Raw genomic sequence first — 9,574 nt, forward strand, 5'->3', positions numbered from 1 at the left:
AAACTGGATAGTCTATAAACAATATAAATGTATGTATTTATTTCCTACAGTTCTGGAGGCTGGAAAGTTCAAGGTCAAGATACTCACATATTTGGTATCTCGTGAAGGCCCACTTTCTGGTTCATGGATGGCATCTTCTCATTGTGTCCTCACATGGTGGAAGAAGTGAGGGATCTCTCTCAGGCCTTTTTTACAGGGGCGCTAAGCCCATTCATAAGGACTCTTAGACCTTCATGGTCTAATCATCTCCCAAAGGCTTTACCTGCTAATATCTTGAGGGTCAGAATTTCAACATGAATGCTGAGAGGAAACATTCAGACCACAGCACCTATGGATCAACACTGAGGTTCTTTCTTTCTTTCTTTTTTTTTTTTTGAGATGGAGTCTCACCTCTGTTGCCCAGGCTGGAGTGCAATGGCGCAGTCTTGGCTCACTGCAAACTCCGCCTCCCGGGTTTAAGTGATTCTCCTGCCTCAGCCTCCTGTGTGGCACAAGCCACCATGCCTGACTAATATATTTTTAGTAGAGACAGGGTTTCACCATGTTGGCCAGGCTGGTCTCGAACTTCTGACCTCATGATCTGCCCACTTTGACCTCCCAAAGTGCTGGGATTACAGGTGCCCAGCCTGATGTTATTTCAATTTTTAGCTATGCTAAACAATGCTATAGCTAACAATCTTGCATAGTCATCTTTATAAATGTCCCTATTATCTCTTTAGTAGATTCCTGGCAATATTATTGCTGAGTCATTTAATATTTTGATCAATGTAGTCACGCTCTTTTCCAGTTGCTTTCCACTTCAGGTTTGTACTCGGTGCTGATATTTTCATTTTCACTTTTTCTAACCTTCTGAGTAGAAAATTTTTGATCACTGTTGTTTTTATTTACATTTCTTTCATTATTAGCAAAGTTAAAAACATTTTACAATGTTTAATGTTGGTCATTTGAAGTTCTCTTGTAATGTACTATTACTGCCCTAAACCCACTTTTTATTGGGATATTTCTCTTTTTCTATTGTTTTATAAGAGTTTTAAAAATGACCAATCAACACTGTGCTTTATCCAGTCTGTGTAAAAATCTGACTTCGCCTGACACTTTCTACCAACACTTGCTGCCTTTGGCTTAATTGATGAGAAAGGAAAATGAACTATGGGTTGCTTAATCTTTCTCCATTCTTTCATGCCCTTTTCAGTGTTGTTGACTAATACAAGATGTAACATGAGTGAGAAAGATGTGGTAGGGTTCCTTGGTTGTTCTTTTTGCTTAAACAGTATTGATTCTTGGCCAGGCGAGGTGGCTGACGCCTGTAATCTTAGCACTTTGGGAGGCTGAGGTGGGCAGATCATGAGGCCAGGAGTTCAAGACCAGCCTGGCCAACATGGTGAAACCCCATCTCTACTAAAAATACAAACAATTAGCTGGGCATATTGGCAGGTGCCTCTAATCCCAGCCACTTGGGAGGCTGAGGAAGGAGAATTGCTTGAACCTGGGAGGCGGAGGTTGCAGTGAGCCGACATAATGCCATTGCACTCCAGCCTGGGTGACAGAGCAAGACTCCGTCTTGAGAGGAAGAAAAACAAAACAAAACAAAACAAACAGTATTGATTATTTCAAGCTAACCTGGTTCAAAGGGAGAGTAGGGCCTCTTGGCTGGGCTGTAGGTTGAGGCGGGGTCACCTACCACAGAGTTATGCTGACCTTTCATGCGTCATGGGTCCACCAGAACTCTCTGCCTGGGGCCTCACGGGTGGCAGATGTGAATGGGTGGCAAGGAAAGGCGTCAGTGCACACGCACACATATTGTATCCCCTCTGCTCACACTCATTCTCCATTGTCCCATGAGACTTCATTTCTAAAACACAAGTTCAAAGATAAAATTAGGAGGAATTTTAAGATGGCAACACTGGAGCGTGAAATCAAGTGCAGGGTCTTCTGAGTGGGCGTCTGCAGGATCGTGTAGGTTGCAGCCTGTGAAGCCGGCTCTGCGGAGACACCATACAAATTCTTGCTGGTAGCTGGGCCTGGGCCAGGGTTTAGGGATCAGACCACTGGGGAGAAAAGAAAGGGAGTGTGACTCTGCCAGCTGGTGTGAAAAAGGACCTGAGATCTTTATAGTTAACCCATAATCGTCTTCTATCTCCCTAATATGGCCCCCTCTGCAACCCACCCCTGTCTCTACACATGGGCACATACTTCCAGCTGGCTGGGACATTTAATTTAACCTGCTTTTGCTCATTGACGCTATGAGCAAAAGTGAGTTAAAGTGAGGGTGAAGGGTGTGGGCTGCATGTCAGATGCCCTAGCTTGTTCCTCGTGAGGACAGTCACGAACTCCTTACCCACTAGCCCATCTCTACTCTCACACATAAATGCCCTGATTAAGGGGGAAACTTGGAGCATTTCATAAGTACACTTACAAAATAACGTTTCTTCCTGAAAGCATGTTTGCTTTCCGGCAGAGCTGCTGCCTTTATTCTACCCTGGATACAACTGCATGCCAATGATGGGTGAGGGGCCCTTTACGCAAGTTTGTAAAACACTTGAAGTGTCCAGAAAAAAAAGACACCATCCAAGCATAAGGCTCTATGATCACTCCTTTGGAAGTCTGCATTTTCCAAACATTTACCGAACATTCTTCCCCAGTGAGTTGTAGATCAGCATGGTTTATTATAAAAGCAAGTCCATACATGGCTTCTCATAATCTCCTCACTGGTCTGTCGAGGGTCTTAGTCTTACCGACTTTCCAATCAGAACAAAACCATCCCTAAACAGAGAAACAAAGCTAGGAAAGCCAAGAAACAAAGACTGAGGTGAGAGGGATTTCAGTGTTCTTTTCCCCTACCAGCAACTGAAGAACCGAACACCCTAACCCATCTGATCTCCCAGGGGGAAGCCACAAATCTTTTTTTGTTTTCCTCAGCATATTGGCACAGTGACAAGTTCATTTTATACTTTCCGGCGTCTCTCTTGTAACCTCACCAAGTCTCAGTAAGTTCACAAAGAGGGCCGAGGCAAATAACCCTGGAATGCAGGTGTTTTTTTGTTTATGTATTTCCCTTGTTATATGCCAGTCTATACCCAAGGCCTCTGCAGAAGAGCTTAATAAATGTAATAGTAACTGACATTCATCACACAGTGAGCTTCTTTCCATTTCCTGTGTCCTTAATAGATCCCTACAGAGAGTGGGGAAGAAAACTTAGACTGTAGTCAGACAATTGTGTTAACTTCACTCTCTCCAAACTCATCACAAATTCTTTTGCTGCTGTATGAGTGAAATGGATTTTTTTTTTCCCAAGCCAAACTGTATCCAGCTTTATTAAAGATACTTTCCATAAACAGTCATGGTATTTCAGGCAGGACATGGGCAGACAGTCGTTAACAGTGTACAACAACTTTCAAACTCCCTTCTTTTTTTTTTTTTTTTTTTTTTTTTGAGACGGAGTTTCGCCCTTGTTACCCAGGCTGGAGTGCAATGGCACGATCTCGGCTCACCGCAACCTCCGCCTCCTGGGCTCAGGCAATTCCCCTGCCTCAGCCTCCTGAGTAGCTGGGATTACAGGCACGTGCCACCATGCCCAGCTAATTTTTTGCACTTTTAGTAGAGACGGGGTTTCACCATGTTGACCAGGATGGTCTCGATCTCTTGACCTCGTGATCCACCTGCCTCGGCCTCCCAAAGTGCTGGGATTACAGGCTTGAGCCACCGCGCCCGGCTCAAACTCCCTTCTTTGATGGACTACCACAAATCAGAAAGCCACTATAAAACCCAGTGAAGTCTTCACCTGATGCTCTGAACCGGGAAAGTTTAGAGTGAGGGTTGACATTTCACATTTAGCGTGTTGTTTAACAACTTATCACGAGCCGACCCTGACTTTCAGGAAGTGAAATGAAAATGGCAGAATGTATCTGAAGATCCACAGTCTAGAAATGGAACCACTGCTCTTTTGACAGGTGCCATCTCAGTGGCATCACTGGCAAGCCCAGATGGCCTGACACACTGGTAAGCAATGACTGGGGGTCAGGTCCCCACAGATGTCTGGGCTTTAGGGAGTTAAGTCTATGCTGAAAGACGGAGAGGGAGAAGAGGACATGAAAGCGAATTTGTGTTTCCATACTGCAAGGCTTTTGTGTGCCAAGGTGGCCATGTGTGTCACAGTCAGGGAATCCCTCCTCCTGGAAGCCAAGAGGAAGTCTCTCAAAACTAGAAGGGAAAGGCGTTTCCCCACATCAATCCAGCTTTGGAGACATTCTATTAGTGACATCTGCCCCTTCCCCCAAAACAACAATGAAGTGCTAACAACATAGCTTAAAAAAAAAAAAAAAAAGTAAAGTAAAATTCTGCATGTTTAGAAAACTTGATAAAAAATAGTATTTCAAACTGTACAGTCACCAGAAGTACACAGTTATAAAAAATGCACACACTTCACTTTGGCATCTCCAGCACCTTCGGCTTTCTGTGCCTGCTCTGTTTTGGCCTCTCCATTTTCTGCAAGGTTATTCCCTTCCTTGCCAGCATCAGCTTTTCCCTTTTTCCCTTTGGGTACCTTCTCTCCTTTCTTTGCAGGGGCCTTTTTAGGCTTGGGCTCTGGCTTTGGAGGAGCAGGGTTTGCAGACAGCCTCGCGGATCTTCTCTGTGGTTCGTCCCTCACCTTGGCTTTATCTCCTTCAGCCTTTCTCTCGGGCGTAGTGGCGACCGCGGCGGGACCGAGGCGCCTGGCGCAGGATGTGGCGACACGTGGGCTTTGGTCGGTCCGGGGGTCGTTCTCGCCTCTTCTTCCAAGTGAAATGGATTTTTGAAGAGATGACATGGGTGTCGTTTGTAGGTATCTTTACCAACATTTGGCCACCATTTTTCTTGACCTCACATCATTCTAACATATTCCCAACATTTGCCATTCTTCCAAGAGTCAGAGGAAGGAGGCACGGGACCTAATAACATCTTCCGGCACTTAGCATCATTGCTCAGGAAATTTTAAAGCACTTATCAGTGTAAGTGCCCTCCATTTTTCTGATAAAAATAATGAAAGGTGCTTGGGTTTATGATGCTGGGCTCTCTGTAAATTCTGATCAGGTAGACATGTACATTTATAGGGAGAAAGTTTCTCTGTAGAAGGTAGCATTACCTTAACGTCTCTGTATAAGGTAACATTGTTTATCCTTCCATAAGTCTCCCATTTCCTTTCTGCTGGGAGACTTGTTTATTCTCCCTCTTCTACTCCTCTTCCTCCCCGACTCCTCCTTTTCCCTTTTCTTTTGTTTTTGAGACAGAGTCTTATTCTGTCACCCAGGCTGGAGTGGAGTGGAGTGGTGCGATCCTGACCCACTGCAACCTTGACCTCTCCAGGCTCCGGCGATCCTCCCACCTCAACCCACCTGAGTGGCCGAGATTACCGGCACCTGCCACCACACCCTGCCAATTTTTGTATTTTTTTTTTGTAAAGACAAGGTTTTGCTGTGTTGTCCAGGCTGGTCTTGAACTTCTGGGCTCAAGTGACTTGTCTGTCTTGGCCTCCAAAGGTGCTAGAATCTCCTTTTTTCTTTTTCTTTTTTTTTTTTAAATTTTATTTTGAGGGAGAGTCTCATTCTGCCACCCAGGCTGGAGTGCAGTGGTGTAATCTCAGCTCCCGGCAACCTCTACCTCCCTGATTTGAGCAATTCTTGTGCCCCAGCCTCTCAAGCAGCTGGGACTACAGGCTCTCCCCAATATGCCTGGCTAACTTTTATATTTTTAGTAGAGACAGGATTTGCATGATAGCCTGGCTGGTCTCAAACTCCTGGCCTCAAGTGATCCTCCTGCTTCCCAAAGTACTGAGATTATAGGCATGAACCACTATGCCCAACTTCCTTTCGTCTTATATTGCTTTGAAGAAATACAAATCTTTTGCAAATTGATTATTTTGATTATTCAGTTTGTTTCCATGTGACCTCTGATCATAAGTTGTATGACAATAGAGTAGTCTTTGCAGTGTTTGGAAGGTCTCAGTGACAACCCCTGTTCCTTGGGTTTAGACGTATTCAGCATTCAGATTTATTCACTTCTTTCAAAATGGTCAATTTGTATCCAGATACAAATGAAAACGAGAGCTGATCTGGCATGGGGTGAGAGGAACCTTTTAGGCTCAACTGGGTCTTCCAGGAAACCTCCTCTTCTTATTTCTTCCTTTCTCAGCCTTTAAACTGGGTGAGGGACTCCTCTTAGCTGCTTCCATAATACCCTGCATGTATCTAAATCATTGCACTCACATCTTTTTTTTTTTTTCCTTTTGGCTGTATTACCTGGTGTTATTAGGGCAATTATGAATCATTGTTAACCAAAGTTTAATGGCTAGACTAAAATATTTCAATTGCAGTGATTTTCTAAGATTATTATAATTGATTCGGAGTTGTAAGAATTTCCAAATTAGTAATAAAGCTTCTTTATATACTATTAATACATTTTTTCACTCTATTAGCAAAAACATGCAGAAATCAGTATCATTGAGGGCCCCCCTGTGGGAAGCAATTCAATAAAAAAAATCAGGGATTGCAAACCTGAATGTCTGCTTTGGTCACTTAGAGAGCGTTTGCTTGCTCATTGCAGGTATTGGAAAGTTAATGGGGGGGCAATTTGAGGGAATCACTGTGAATAATCTTGTCTGTCCCCTTTTAGGTTAGGCTCTGCTGTTTTTTAAATGTCTAGATTCTGGATGATGAGGTTAGAATTTTGGTGCTGATTTTATCACTGGGAGGGCCTATCCTTTAGATTTTTCTATTTTAGGGTTTGATGATTGAGATGAATTTCAGAACTTAAACAAATATTAAATTCAGAATAATCAATTTGGGCTCCCATGGAGTCCTGTTTGCGCTCTCTCCCTGTGGCTGGGATGGCCTGTCTCCAGGCACATTCTGTCATATGCCTGGCATCCTCCCCATGGGCATCTCCATGGGCATCTCCTTGCACTGTACATTTCAGTTTCTGGGAGGATGCCCACCTCTGGGTGCTCTGATGTACACTTAGTGTTCATGCCTTTCCCAAGGGCTCCCAAACCCCACGTGTCTCATGGTGGATACAGCCTGAAAGGGCCTGTCTGGCTCAACCCTTGTGTTATTATCACTTTCTGTCCAAAAAGACTTATTGAACATCTATTATTTGCCAGATTTTGGACCAGGAACTGGGGACGCAACAGAGAAAAACATAGACTCAAGCTTCTGGACTCTTAAAATGCTCAGATTTTCATAGCTTTTGCTGAAGAGAAACTGAGATCTATTCAGCCTTTTTTTTTTTTTTTTTTTTTTTTTTTTTTTTTTTTTTTTGAGACGGGATCTTGCTCTGTCACCCAGGCTAGAGTGCAAAGGTGTGATCTTGGCTCACTGCAGCCTCTTGTTTAAGCGATTTTTTAAAAAGTGATTTTGTTTAAGCCTCTTTTGTGTTTAAGCGATTTTTCTGCCTCAGCCCCTCTAGTAGCTGGGATTACAGGGCACACTACCACACCTGGCTAATTTTTGCATTTTTAGTAGAGACAGGGTTTCACCATGTTGGCCAGGCTTCTATTCAGCTTTAAGATGACTTCTTTTTTTTTTCTTTTTGTCGTTTGAGACAAAAGAAGTTTTTGCAGGAGGCTGAGGCAGGAGAATTGCCTGAACCCAGGAGGCGGAGGTTGCGGTGAGCCGAGATCGCGCCATTGCACTCCAGCCTGGGTAACAAGAGCGAAACTCCATCTCAAAAAAAAAAAAAAAAAAAAGAAGTTTTTGCTTTTGTTACCCAGACTGGAGTGTGATGGCACAATCTTGGCTCACCGCAACCTCAGCCTCCCGGGTTCAAGCGATTCTCCTGCCTCAGTCTCTCAAGTAGCTGGGATTACAGGCATGTGCCACCATGCCTGGCTAATTTTGTATTTTTAGTAGAGACAGGGTTTCTCCATGTCGGTCAGGCTGGTCTTGAACTCCTGACCTCAGGTGATCCGCTTGCCTGGGCCTCCCAAACTGCTGGGATTACAGGCATGAGCTACCGTACCCGGCTGACTTATTTTTTTTCCAGCGTAATTTCCTCTGTGAATCCACAGGGGAAAAATAGGAAATTAAAATGCACAACTGCAAAAAACAAAACAAAGCAAAACAAAACAAAACATTTTGAGCCTCTTTTACCACTTGTATATTATGGCAACATTCAAAATATCTAGACTTATCAATTTAAACTTATAATGTACTGTTATTCTAAATGAAATGATTCATTATATGACTTGGTATGGAAAGAAAATTCATTGTGGTTCTTTCCTACTCCTGAACACACTCCACTACAGTAAACTTCATGTGTGCTACACAGCCATATATGATACCAGCTATTTTAGTGCCAATAGCAAAGAAAGAATTTTATCATAGAGATTGTTATTGTTAATGTATTATATATATGTCCTCAAGGGTGAGGACTCTGCTTTTCATGTTTGAGTAGCTAGAACATAGAAGAATTCAATAAATATTTGTTGAATAAAGGCAGATGGAATTTAGGAAGCATAGAAATGGGGTGACCCCTTTTTTTTGAGCTAACATCTCTGTCATCCAGGCTGGAGTGCAGTGGCATTATCTTGGCTTGCTGCAGCCTCAACTTCCCCAGGCTCAATCCCATCCTCCCACCTCAGTCCCCAGGTAGCTGGGGCTATAGGTGTGAGTCACCACACCTGGCTAATTTTTGTATTATTATTATTATTATTTTTTATAGAGACAGAGTTTCACCATGTTGCCCAGGTTGGTCTTGAACTCCTGGGCTCAAATGATCCACTCACCTGGGCCTCCCAAGTGCTGGGATTACAAGCATGAACCACCACACCTGGCCTGACGCTGTTTTGAAGTATGGTGTTTAGGATGAAAGAAGGGAATTAAAATAGAAAGCTAAAGATCCCATACATGTATTGCATGTTTACTGTACCTCTAATTTGTGCTAAGTACTTTGTGTACATGACACAGATGAGCTCATATTTAATTTCATGAAGGAAGAAACATCAGTTTAATTTTACAAACAAGGAAACTGAAGCTTAGTGAGGATATGCTATGTTTGGTCACATGACTGGAAAACCTATAACTGTCACCCAGGTCAGAAAATCAGATTCACTTCAGATTTAGTGCCAGTCATCATCAAAAGGTACTGTGTCTTATAGACTTCCCTCCCCTCCCCTCCCCTCCCCTCCCCTCCCCTCCCCTCCCCTTCTCCGATGGAGTCTTGCTCTCATTGCCCAGGCTGGAGTGCAATGGCAGGGTCTCAGCTCACAGCAACCTCTGCTTCCCAGTTCAAGTGATTCTCCTGCCTCCCGACTAGCTGCAATTTTAGGTGTGCACCACCACGCCAGGCTAATTTTGTATTTTTAGTAGAGATGGGGGTTTCTCCATGTTGTTCACTTTGGTCTTGAACTTCTGACCTCAGGTGATCCACCCGCCTCTGCCTCCCAAAGTGCTGGGATTACAGGTGTGAGCCTCTGTGCCTGGCAAATATACTTTCTTAATGCTTGAGTTTAGGCAAACTCTGCTGCAGGGTCCCTCCCCAACCCCTAGCTTGCGTCTAGCCAGTGCCTTCTGGATGCTGAGCCTCTGAATTTTAATGTAGT

At 43.8% G+C, this 9,574-nt stretch overlaps 1 pseudogene; it reads right to left on the reverse strand.

Moving 5' to 3' along the window:
- Nucleotides 1–4,402: 4,402 nt before the first annotated feature.
- On the reverse strand, nucleotides 4,403–4,807 carry LOC141583880 (non-histone chromosomal protein HMG-17 pseudogene; annotated as a pseudogene).
- Nucleotides 4,808–9,574: the final 4,767 nt, after the last annotated feature.

Source organism: Saimiri boliviensis, chromosome 3, assembly GCF_048565385.1.
Source record: "Saimiri boliviensis isolate mSaiBol1 chromosome 3, mSaiBol1.pri, whole genome shotgun sequence".
In the NCBI taxonomy this organism is placed as follows: domain Eukaryota; kingdom Metazoa; phylum Chordata; class Mammalia; order Primates; family Cebidae; genus Saimiri; species Saimiri boliviensis.